Raw genomic sequence first — 12,206 nt, 5'->3', positions numbered from 1 at the left:
TACCGGTACATACAATCCTCCATATCCATGTAAATTACAACATATATAACAGTTCCATAATTTACAAACCAAAAACCACCATCCAATAATTGCAGAAGGAATCTTAACAATCTAGCAAATAAAATCCAGTAGTAATCCATGTAATTGCATCGAAGAATAAACTATTCTAACAATTAACATCCAACACATGCATAGTTCAAATTTAATAAAACAATGACCCTGTCATGTATTTACAATTAGTTCTATAATAATATTATAGTCCAATAAATCGCTAAATTAAACCAAGCGATCTAGTTCCCTCCATCCGGTAACAGAGTACTAAGTCATATACTTATATTTTGTTGTATCCTTTAGCACAGAGCCCCCACTATGCCACAAGTCCAATATATTACTTTAAAAGACTTCATCGTGCATGTAAAATAAATTTAAAATCATTTTATAGCACCCTAAACCGTCAGATTAAAATTAATCAACAAATCCCCTTTCAATCGTTAACTGTACGCAAAGTTGTCAAATAGCGTACTGTTAATTCTATTTAAAACTAAGGGGTAAATTTATGCAATTCAAGACCTTAGTTACATGTTAAAATTATTATTTAAACACCCAATTAAAAATTTAAAACTAATTAATGACCCAGAATGCCCAAACAGTGACAAAAGTATTAAAAAGTGCTGTAAAAACAAATTCCAAAACTCACACAAGGTTGGAGCCTGTTCTAAAAAGAAAGAGCAGGCTCTTTCTTACTTGGAGCCGGCTCCACATTCCTTTGGAGCCGGCTCTTGTTGAAGGAGAGCCGGCTCTTACTTTCCAGAGCCGGCTCTCTCCCTCTTGAGAGCCTCCCGTTCTGTCTCTGCTCCGTTTCAGCTCATCTTCTCCATCTCCGATCCAGTCCTAACCCACTATTGGTCTCTAAAACTAATTTTAGAAGTTTAATTAACACCCAGTAGCTTCCTATTAATTTAATTACAGTAACTAAAATCAATTACCAGGACTACATTTGAATTAAAATGGCTACTGAACTGCATATACTTTAAAACCAAACTAAAACGGATTTACGACAACAGTTCCCTTCCAACCAATTTGTTCTTCCTCTAAATTTGAATTTAAAGGACTTAAATTACATCTAATATCCAATCAGATCTTGGTTCATCGCAGTAAGGTTCAAAACCAAAAGTAAAACCGTGGATCGTTTCATGCCAAAACAGAGACAAAGAAAACATACATGCTATAATTGTTTGGTAAATAAAATCTCATAGATAAAACGATCAAGTAAAACATATATAAAACATGCATGGTTCAGTTTAAGGCCAATTAATCTCTTAGAGACTGTCCAGGTGCACAGAACACAAGACAAAGGGAATGAGGAAGATAAGAACTTGCCTGTAGCTTTAGACTCAAAACTTGTCGCCGTCGTCCTAACTTCCGGCAACCACAGACTACCTTCTAGCCTCCTCTGGTTCTAGTCTAATCCACCAAAATCCTCCCTTGGTACTCACTGTTCTTCTCCTTGACAATTCTTACAGTGCCTCCGTTCCCAACCCTCTGTGCTGAGAACTTACTTCACGTTTATGTAATCTGATTTATGATTTTAAAACCTAGGCTACAGCATAATAGTTGCATTTATAGGTTTAACTCTAAAACCCTAATCCTTGTAATTTTAGAGACTGGGCCCTAATCTTAATTCTAGTCGGCTCATGAAACTATCTCTGTTACGGCTTACCTATACGTGAAATTCCAATCCCAAAGTTAACTGTAACTTAAAACATAATTAAATTAAAACTCAATTAAATAATTAAATATACTTAACCAATTAAATAATAAAAGATAACACATGTCACATAGGTAAATAATTAAATCAAATTAATAAATAAAATAAACACATGTCACATAGGTAAACAATTAAATCAAATTAATAAAAAAATATATATAATTAAACCAAATAATCACCCAAAAATACAATAAAAAATAATAAATAAATGCCGAGACTATCCTTTTAAAATTAGGGGTATTACAACTACTCACATCACATCACCTAGTCCTCTTGGAACATACAGCTCGCGACACATCCTCTAGCCATCACCGCTGGTACCAAACATTGGGAATACACAATCCCTAATTAGTAACTCATGACTCACACCCCACCTATCAAGACCACGCTCAGAACAAGCACTAATAAAAACCAAAGACTACACCTCCCTCCGTGGGAATGAGTAGACTAACCCAACTAAACATTTACCGGTGAACTCTAACAACATAAAAAACCACACATGGGTACGCCATCCACGGATGCGCACAACTCCTAAATGGAGAACAAGACTTACGACAACGATGTCCTTGTCAAGACTAAAATAAACGGAAAGGGTAATGAACTCTGCTCTCACAAGAGACTGACACTCGTGCCTAAACTCACCCAACACCCTGTCACACGCTGCTCACTGATAAGCGCCGAATATTGTATATTCAAGCGCCCTAAATTGCATTAGTTAAGTCCATCGTTTGATTATTTAAGTAGATTATCTTCATTTGTGTGTATGTATATATTTTCAGGTCCATTTGCCAAAAAAGGAGCAAAATCAAGGCTTTGTGGAGTTTTGGCCATCAAAAGGCACAATTCTGAATTTCTGGCAGCAGTGGAGTCAGGACTTTGCTCACCATTTTGACCTTGCAAACTCGAGAACTGGACTTCCATTATAAAATGGCATATTTAGAGCTCTGAATCATCTTTCCAAATCTTTAAGAAGTTTGTCATTCGGAGCTCGGACCAGAGAGTTATGGCCTTCTTACCAGAGGTGCGCAGAACTGCCTGGCAGCAATGAAATTCTGCCTTGATCTTCATTTTCGACCAATCATCCTTGAGAATTGGATCTCCACCAAAACATGAAGTTTTTAGAGCTCTGAATTAGCTTTCCAAATCTTCAAACGGTTCATCATTTGGAGTTTAGAGCACAAAGTTATGGCCGTTTTACCAAAGTAGGTCCGGGATGAGCAAACCAAGCATAGGGCATTCTGGCCAATTTTCGAGTGCTCGAGGCCTAATTTCGAGTGCTCGAAATTAGGGCAGATTGTTTCACGAGATCAGCAGTGGAGTTAGGACTTTGTTCGCCATTTTGACCTAGAAAGCTCGAGAACTGGACTTCCATCATAACATGAAAGATTTAGAGCTCTGAATTAGCTTTCTAAATCTTCAAACGGTTCATCATTCGGAGCTCGGAGCAGAGAGTTATGGCCTTGTTACCAGAGGTGCGCAGAACTGCCTGGCAGCACTGAAGTACTGCCTTTCTCCCCATTTTCGACCAACCAGACTTGAGATTTGGGTCTTCATTAAAACATGAAGTTTTTAAAGGTCTGAATCAGCTCTCCAAATGTTTAAACGGTTCGTCATTCGGAGTTCGGAGCGCAAAGTTATGGCTGTTTAACCAAAGTAGGTCTAGGCGGAGCAAGTGAAGCATGGGCATTTTTACACTAAATTCGAGCGCTCGAGGCCTTGCTTAGAGTGCTCGAATTTGGGGCAGAATTGCCTTCGGGAATTCTCATTTTGGCAGCCACTTGTGCATTGGTTTCCTCATTTTCTACTTACTTCTTTATGAGGTGGTTGGGGATGTTTTTGGAGGAGAGAGAGAGCTTTGTTGAAGGAGATAAGGCAAGGAAGGCCACACATATCATTATCCTATATTCTAGGAAGATAGAGGAGAGAGAAGAGAGCAAGGAGGAGGGTGTTCTTGAGTGCTACAGTAGGAACACGAAAATGGAGTCTTGGATGGAGCTTCTTCCTTCTTCTAGCTTAGCAATGGGTAACTAACTCTTTCTCTAGGGAGGTGATGAAGTCCCTCCCTTGTAAGCATGTCCTAGGATAGTCTATTTTGGGGATTTGCCATGTATATTTTATGGTCTTTTCATAACCAAGAGCACCTCATTTGTTGTAATGAATGTTGATACATGTATGGATGATTTCTTTAAGTTGATTATCTTGTCTTAGATGATGTCTTAGAGTAATCATATTGCTTGAGTTTTTCATGGTGAGAGTGGAAGCAAGGTTATGAAATGGTTTCATGGCATGTTGATAGGTGACTTTGATAGACCATTGCTTAGGAAATCCTTTGATGGTGTATGCTTAATCTCTAACTCCATGTGCTTTATCATTTTGTCAAGAACTTGATAGTCTCTCATTTAAGTAAATGTGTATAAGCTATACCTTAGTTAGGTAGTCTAAGCATGTTTATCTTTTGATGGATTATACTTGTTTGAGACCTAATGTACCTCTTGATTACTTATATGGCAACCATGTGTTGCTATGTAAGTCTTGACCATCATATGTTGTTTTTCCCCCAATTTAGGTCTAATCTAGCATATGTATAGGGATGGAGGCGGATTCACTTCCCTAGTCTCCTCTTCTTAATCTTTTCATCCTAAATTCCTTGCAAATTAGTGTTTTATGCACTTTGAATTCCTAATTTAAGTGACAACAAACAAAACCTCTACGAACACCCCTTCATCATCCTAAGAATGACTCTAGACACTTAGGTTGCCTTAGACTAGCGCAGTCCCAGTGGTTCGACTTACCCGACCAATAGCCCTATTTTACAATGATTCGTGCTATTGCGAAGGTTGATGTATAGTTGATCAACCGATCACTCACCAATCGTCCAACCGTGGACACTCAATTACACTTGAAATGAAACGAACTCCTTACACACAAGGAGAAGAACCAACTGCCCCATAACCGGTTAGATGATGAAAAACATCCAACCTCTTCTCTGCCCATACATCTAACTGGGTACATGGAATCTTCTACTCGGGTAGTTGAACACACAAAAACCTATCTAACCGGTTAGAAAACTCCTTCTAACCGGTTAGATTAGATGAACTCATCAAACCAACACACTGCCCATTCATCTAACCGGGTAGATACCCCCATCAAACCTGTTAGATGATACCCAATGATGAAAATAACGAAATTCTTGCTTCCCAAACCCATTCCAGTGCAATCCCAAAACATCTAAACATGAAATTAAAATTCTATGGACATCATCAACCCCTAAACATTTCATAGAATCGTCAAAATAACATCTTTTATACATCTCTCGTGAATCAAAATATATGAATCGTCTTTACACGATTTCAAGGAATCCCCCCCCCCCCCAATTAACCTCTTCCACTAACCAACATACATATATACATCCACACATATATATATAACACAACAATGACCTAAATTAAATAATGATGTACTAAAATATATGAGGTCCCACACGGCGAATAAACGATGCACGGAGAAAATAAATAAATAAAATAAAATAAAATTTTGAAAAAAACCAAAAATTTTGGGACATTACAGTGCTACTTGATGTGACATTAGGAAGGGCATTGCCCTAAATGAATTGAAGACGATTATACTCTCGCAGGATAGGTTACATATACTCTTGGAGGATTCACCTTGCAGGGTATAGGTTACATATACTCTTGGAGGATTCACCTAAATGAGAGCGTTGTATGGCCGTGACTTTAGGAATTAGGTTGTTCCCAAAAGCTCTCATGAGAAGCAAGGTACATGTGTGTGACATTTGCGTTGAAATTTGTTTCAGGGTCAATTTTAAGACATTGTCTCTCATATTCCTCAAATGGAGACTATCAACACTACGTGCAAGTTCAGGTCTGAAAGACTCGTACTATTAAAAGTTGCCCAATTATATGTATGTATCTTTTCCATTATTTGATTTTTATCAAATAGGTGAGGATTATTACTAGTATTTAATAAAAATCTTAAATCTTAAATATTATTCTAATAATTTCCATTATTACTTTATCTTTAATTTCATGTTTAAGCAGGGACATCTACCATACCATTTATGTGAGGCAAACTTTGTGACGAGAATGGTGTAAGCTAGGTTGCGAGCCTAATATTCTTAGAAAAAATATTAGTCTATCTCCTTTTTACTTAATTTTATGAGTATTTTATTTCCCAACACAAACTAGGGCTATGTCCGCGCGTAATTTCTTATCAAACACCGATCGAATATAGAATGTAGTTGATGTAGAACGAACCATTTTTAAACTTTTGACCTATTTGAAACTAAATAAAACCCAATGGTGCACAGAAAACCAGACTAGACCATCAACCAGACCAATAGGAGAAATATTTCACACTGTAGGACTTAAAATTGTCCAATAATACTTTGAAAGTCAAAACATTTGAGTGTGGGAAAGATTATAAGCAAACAAAGAATAGCTGTAAAATGGTTCTTACCAATTAACACAACCAATCAGATGTTGTGGTACTCCTGACCCGGAGAAACTTTCCCTTGGAGACTCCATGAGTGAATATATTCCTTTTCGGCCTTCCACGTGATCGATGTCCTCAAAGTGAACTCTGTCACGTAATGTCACACGTACACGCTTTGATAATTAATTATTACACTATGATCCAAAAAGTTGATGCATAAAACGTTTTAATGAACAAAAAGTCAGATTCTTTTCAATGTGTCCTCCCTCTCCTTTTTTCATGTCTGGGAGATTACTTGAAAGTCGAATGCAAGAATGCCAATGTGCAATATTGCTATATAATTACTTCACGTCATATGGAAACAAGACAATGAGGAAAGTACAACCAGTACGAGTGTTGTCTATTGCTACATTATAATCATCCACAAGTTTTTCTCAGTACATGCAGTTAAATCATATGATATGGGAATATATATATATATATATATATACACTGTGATAGATGTATAGAATTTCTAAAGTTTCCAGGTATCTAAACCTATTCAACATAAAACAAGCTTTAGGCAACTAATCAACCTTACTCCAACCAAATTCCCAAGCTATATGAATCTTGTTTATCCTTTCCGCAATATTGCTTCCTGTTCTATTAAATCGTAGTCTTTTTTACAAGATCAATGTCTTTTAATTATAGTTACAGTCTCAAACCTTCACCAATAGCCGGTCACCGGTCTTTTCTGCACTTTTAATATCAAAGCCAGTTTGGTTCTTTCAGTGAACAATACTTCCAAGCAAGGGAGGAACTAGTAATGGGCTAACCTGGGCTATAGCCTAGGTCCAATTGAAAAAAAAAAAAAAAAATTAGTACTATTGCTCCTATAAGCCCATGTACTACTCTTCCTCTTCCTCTTTCTATCAGCCTAGCCCAATCCATAGTATTTCTATAAATAAAAAGAGTTTTAAAATGTACAAAGGTCAAACCTTAAATATGAGCAAGCCCATGACCCCTAGACATGCCCAAATACAAAATAAACCATAATAAAATATAATAGGGCCCAACCTAGTAAATCTAACACATTGTTAGTTTATCGAATAAGACCTAAACTCTTCGTGTGTAAGGCACTAAGGCGTAGGTGGATGGATATCATGGATTATTATTGTTAATCCAGTGAAATATTGAATTTTATTTTTGTAAAAAAAAAAAAAAAGGGCTTTGTTGATGACTTGATAATTTCTTATTAAATTGGGTAATTTACTATATAATGGATTAATAACTAGTCATGGACGGAGCACATAGGTCTTACTTTCTAATGTGAATTTATTGATAAGGAACATATATATCTGCATTCTTGTAGTTGTTTGTTTTAATACTTATATGAAGCAAACTTCAATGGATTTTTGATTGTGAAAATACGTTAGAATTTGGAAGTGTAAATGTGTTAAAAGGTTGTAGATTATTGGGTTTAATTGAATAACTGATGCATGATAATTATGTATTTAGAGTATGGATGACACACTAAGTAATCATGGATTTAATTATTTTTATCCCTTCCTACTTTGCAATCCTGGCTCCGCCCTGCTTCCAAGTTATTATTAAAAAACTGATAATATCATCTCCAATCTAAAAGACAATAATTAAGTAATGACTTCTTCTGTGGGTAATGGGTATAGTTTCAACCCGCACGAGTGGCCCAGTGGTAAGGAATCTCCTAGGGAACCATAAACGCAGACATCCTAGGTTTAATTCGCATAGGGCGCAAAAACACAGGGGCTTAACTAAACGGAGTTTGCAAATCTTCCATAGAGTCTAAAGTTGCTAGCAGGTGAGTTAATTCTTCACTACAAAAAAAAAAAAAAAAAAAAAAAACACACACACACAAAAGGTACTGTTTCAAGTGGTCTAGGTTTTGGTAAAATCTCTTCATAAAACTGCCTCGTGATGTTTCAGTCCATGATTAGTGAGCCAGCTTTAACAGTAATTTGCCACCAAAATCACCAACTAAAAGAGAACTTTTTTATTATAAGTTCAAGGATTAGAGTCTTCTGATGTGCAAAGACAACTTCTCTTAGAAGTTGTAAGTTTGAAGGTCTAAGAAATGTCATAGTGAGAGCCACTTCAAACATTAATGAACAGACTTACCGAAAAAAAAAAAAAAACCATTAATGAACAGTCAGCACGTAATATTCTAGCTTCAGCTAACTTGCGTGAAACTCCTATTAGTTTAAGAAGGTACAGTTGCAGGTGGATAAGATGGTGAGAAAAGCATTTGGACTGCAATATACTAGAAGGTTAGGTACAGTCCTAAACATAGAAAAATCCTTTTGCCAGGGTATGCTTAAGTCACAAAATATAGAAAGATTGAAAAGCAACAAATCCATACAATAAATTTAATCATAAAACCATACATCTTATAAATTTAGACTATAAGAACACAAATTGCATGCAGTTATCATCGGTAGAAGCAATTGGGCATTAGTTAAATGATATAAAAAAACGAAAATCCGAATCCAAATTTACATATATGGAATAGTTGATACTACAACAAGACGCAATTCAAGTTCATAAGAATGTTATATATAAATAAATATCGCAATAAATTAAGTACCGAATCAGAACTTACATTTGAAAGCGTTAATTGATGGTTGTTTGGGATGGGTGCCTTGACTCTCTCTGGTCTGGTATTTCTTTCGGTAAGGGACGAGCTAGAGCTGAAACCAACAAGCAAACAAGCAACGTGTGTGTATGTATATATATCTATATATATATTTCTGCAATATGATAGAGATTTTCCACAGTGTAGTTTCGTGAGAAGCTGCATGAGAAGAATTACGGTAACAAACACCTCAAGCAAACAATGTACAACTTCCCAATTCTTTGTGAAAATATTCAGAAGTCAAGGTCAACTTGTAATTAATGATTTTATGGAAATTAATGCATTGGCGAGAATATTTGACTTTAAAATTATTTTCTCTCGACTTTGGCATATTTCTTAGCACCTTTGATCTTTTACACGAATATTACCTTGTGATTCAGAACAAAGCAAGTGGCAATTTCTTAAAGTTTTGAACATTTAGTGATTTTATGGAAATTAATGCATACGCTAGAATATTTGACCTTAAAATTATTTTCTTTCGACTTTGACTTATTTCTTAGCACCTTCGTTCTTTTACACGAATATTAAGATCCTGATTAAGAAGAAGGCAAATGGCAATTTTTTGAAATTTTGAACATTTAGTGATTTATGGGAATTAATGCATATGCTAGAATATTTGACCTTAAAATTATTTTCTCTCAATTTTGGCTTAAATATTAGCACCTTCCATCTTTTACACGTCGTCGTGATTGAAAAGAAAGCAAATGACAATTGCTTGAAGTTTTGAACTTTTAATTATTTTATGGAAATTAATACATAGGCTACAAGAAATTGCCATGTCTATTTGTCTTCTTCACTCTCTTTCTTCGTGATAAATATTTTTGGTCCTAGAGAAAAATGAAATGACAAATTAACCCCGGTGATCACATTGACATTGGTCATGTAGTGTTGTTGCAATAGTCAAATTGGTCTTTTGCAAGGATGAGACTTTTGCGACATGGCCGGGGGTATTTATTATGAAAGGTATCCTTTAACGTCATGGTGAGATTCACATCCCATGCCGCTCAGACGTGTGATACTGCATCACGACTCACTAAATAAAATTATTAGGTAGTCAGTCACTTGACATGGCCAATTACAAACTATTTAAAATGATATAAATCGATTTTAGTGAATTTTAATACGTAATAGTTTGTAGGCAGCAGAAGACTGAATCATTTATGTTGGGAGTTTTTCATAAATATCCCCAACAACCTAGTTCCAATAATGACTTGGAAGATAATACTATCCCGAGATACATTGGTTACACACCAACCTTGCAAATGTTGTACTTATTCTCAAAAATCTTGTGTTGTGCTTGTATATCCTTCAAATTAAAATATATATTTGAAATCTTCAATTAAATTTTTGTTTATTTTAACATTATGGCAGCGATTCAGTGCTTTAAAACGTAATATTAAGAGTTCACAACTTTTTGAAATTTGATTTTCTGAACTCTTTACCTGTGTTTGTTACATAAAAAAATAATAGATGATGCAATTTTGGAACTTTTTGATAGTACAAGAGAATTTGGTGTAATTTGACTTAAATATTTAAATAGAAGGTCTTAAAGACTTCAACTCTTCATCCATTTAAATTTTAATTTTAGGATTAATTTCACTCGACCACTCTTAAAGTTTAATCAAGTATCAGTATAAAACATCTTTTCAAAATAACTATCACTTAGGTTCATTTTCACTTCTACTATGTTAAAAGCATCAGAAAAGACAACTTTGCCCTTATTTTTTTTAATAATATTTATTTCAAAATATGAAATTAATTAAAAGACAATTATACCCCTACAATTATACCACAAATAAAATCCATAACTTTGTCATCTCTCCGATAATGTCATCGCAATTATGGAGAGATTATCAGTACGGCAGTGGTTGTGGGGTGAGTGATGGTTGTGCAGCGGGAACAGTGGTGGTTATGGGTCTGGTGGTTACGATGTCGAAATCATGTGAACCATTCACAGTTTCGATGATTGATGTCGAAGTCGTCACCTGTGGTGTCGGAGGCGATGAAGACGACTATGACATTACCGATTTTTTTTTTTTTTTCGTTTTTCTAATTTCTCGAATTTATTTGATTTTCTAAATTATTTTAATCCTTGTCTCATTTTGCGTGCCACACCGGCCTCGAGGGGCGTTTTGGTCAATTGTTGAGTCGAGCGTTTTAGAAGTGTTTTTTTTTAATCATTATAAGTCAATTAAAAGCGACGGTGTCATTTTTAGAATTTTTGGAGGTTGGCACGATTTCCGAACTCGGGAACTTCTCCCGGTTTGTCATTTTAAGAAAGGGGTATAATGAACATTTCTCATATATATGTATATATCTATGTCTATATATTAGAGGTAGATATTTGTGGGGTAAGAATGGCATTTCATTAAAGGAGGAGGGACAATATAGTAACTTAGCTTGATTTAGAAATTACACAAATGGTGACACTTGGCACAATCTTGGCCATGGAAGATGCAAGACCACTTTTCACTTCTAATTTTCGGGCACTATTCCTCTCTCTCTATCACTTTCTCTAACTCTCTCTATATCTATACATAAGCACACAATTATATCTTCTAAGAAAAACTTTGATTTGGAGAGTTTAAGGTAAGATTTTGAGGGAAAGGAAGAAGGGATGTTGGAGAGTTTGGCATGAGCTTTCATTAGAGACCAAAGGTGAAAGGGCTTAGAGGATTTCGAAAATTGGGGCATTTCTTCTAATTGAGGTAGAGTTTGTCTAATTGTCGATTTTCTTGGAATTGGTAGTTAATTAAATGTCTTTCCCTCCTTTGACATGCCAATTTGATGTTAATTGAATAATGAAGATTTTAGGGTTTTGGTTGATGCATAAACTTTGTCTAATTAATGTGTTTGATGGAAATTAATTTTATCTTGTGTATTAATTTCAATTAACATGCTATGAAGTTGCTATATGGTGGATTATCTCTATTACTCTTTATATAGTCAACTTGGTGTATGTAGAAGCATGTTTAAGTGTTGGATTATCTTGTTATGGTAGTGAAATTGCTTATTGGATAATGAAAGCATGATGAGAATTTGAATGGTTGAAATCAAAATATTTCATGTGCATGTCATGAGGGTATTGATGGGTATAAGAGAGGTGAGGGTGTGAATGTGATGTGTGGATGTATGGATGTGTGGAGGGGTGAATGAAATGTGTGCGTGTGTAGGAGTGTGGAAGTGATGCGTGAACATACGATGGTATAGACGGAATGTGTGATTAGGTGAGGGTAGAGTGTGATGTGTGGTTGCATTGGCATCTTGTGCATAGCATTGAATAAGATGGTGTGTGAATTATTTAAAAATTGAGGTGTCGTATGTGAATCCCTCGCA

General features: G+C 35.4%; 1 long non-coding RNA gene across 2 annotated transcripts in view; it reads right to left on the bottom strand.

Moving 5' to 3' along the window:
• LOC132315016 (uncharacterized) overlaps positions 1–9,051 on the bottom strand; it is a 30,997-nt gene extending 21,946 nt beyond the window's left edge. For both annotated transcript variants that reach the window (XR_009483562.1, XR_009483561.1), the window contains exons 1-2: positions 8,838–9,051; positions 6,245–6,367 (exon numbers count right to left, since the gene is read on the bottom strand). This is a non-coding gene — a long non-coding RNA (uncharacterized LOC132315016). The remainder of the gene's footprint in view (positions 1–6,244; positions 6,368–8,837) is intronic.
• Positions 9,052–12,206: the final 3,155 nt, after the last annotated feature.

Source organism: Cornus florida, unplaced genomic scaffold (assembly GCF_030987335.1).
Source record: "Cornus florida cultivar Cherokee Brave unplaced genomic scaffold, ASM3098733v1 CherokeeBrave_3.0.0_Hap2_Chr06, whole genome shotgun sequence".
Taxonomy (NCBI): Eukaryota; Viridiplantae; Streptophyta; class Magnoliopsida; order Cornales; family Cornaceae; genus Cornus; species Cornus florida.
This window is presented reverse-complemented; position numbering and strand designations above follow the sequence as displayed.